The sequence below is a fragment of the Pseudomyrmex gracilis genome, unplaced genomic scaffold (genome assembly GCF_002006095.1).
Source record: "Pseudomyrmex gracilis isolate BER0280 unplaced genomic scaffold, ASM200609v1 scaffold_1, whole genome shotgun sequence".
NCBI classification, from domain to species: domain Eukaryota; kingdom Metazoa; phylum Arthropoda; class Insecta; order Hymenoptera; family Formicidae; genus Pseudomyrmex; species Pseudomyrmex gracilis.
This window is the reverse complement of record NW_018020585.1, coordinates 1,135,216-1,136,341: the sequence shown is the minus strand read 5'-3', so window position 1 is coordinate 1,136,341 and position 1,126 is coordinate 1,135,216.

Here is a 1,126-nt window from a genome sequence, read left to right as displayed (position 1 = left end):
GATCTCACTTATCTCGCTCGTTATCGATAAAAGTTGTGTTCACTCATAAATATTTATATTTGTGTAAAATATTTTAATAGAATCAAGAGAAAATTGTTTATTTATATTTGAAATATAGATAGTAGGAATATATTTTATGAGTGTTTTCTTTTTTCACACACACACGCTCGTTTATCATCGCTCACTTGTGAAACGAGAAAGAATCAACCACGTGGCACGTAATCGAAAGTCATTTATTTTAATCACAAATGTTAAAGAGGCAGTAGAATGACGCCTGATCACGAAATGATTTACATTAAATTAGCTACATTTATATTGCATACGGTATTGATACTTAACGAGTGCGTAAGTGCGTACACGCACATATGCTCGAGATTATTCGCAAACAAGATCTGATCTATCTCTCCTGCCCGTTCACTCGACTATGCCAACCGACATATTCACAGATACCATCAGAAAAAAAGATCTACCTTATTATAAACTTCACTTCGTGCTGAAGTTTATTCCACACCTTTAGCTACCGCGCCGCATATGTTCGCAACGCCAAATTATTCGATAAAAATTTAATCAGACTAATAATATGCAAATCGAACGATCTTGGTGCAACAGAGATTTTTTATATTTACATTATGAAGTTTCCACATTACATCATCATATTATTTACAGCACTTGCGCTAGAATATTGTATAGGATTTATAGATAAATTTTTACCAATAAATAAAATTATATAAAAGGAGCGTTTTTTTATTTGGCGCTTAAATCACTTGTATCATCAAAGCAACGCGTATATACTTGTAGCATCAAGAATTTAAGACTTATTCAACAATCATTTTGGTAAAATTAGCATTAAAAAATGTAGTCTATAGAAGGAAATAGAAAAGAAGAAATAAATATTGGTATTCTTATTTTATATGATATCTTCTATTCGAGACAATGTACATATCAGTGGATGGAATAAAGAACGTCCTTTTCTATCAAATATACAGGGTGTCCCAGAATTGGTTTAACATCTCTCGTAGGCAGGTAGAAGGAATAAAACTGAGGTAAAAAGTCCTATACCATTTTGCTAGATTCGCAATAGTTACTGAGATTTTAATTAACAAAGATCCGCAAATAAGCATGCATC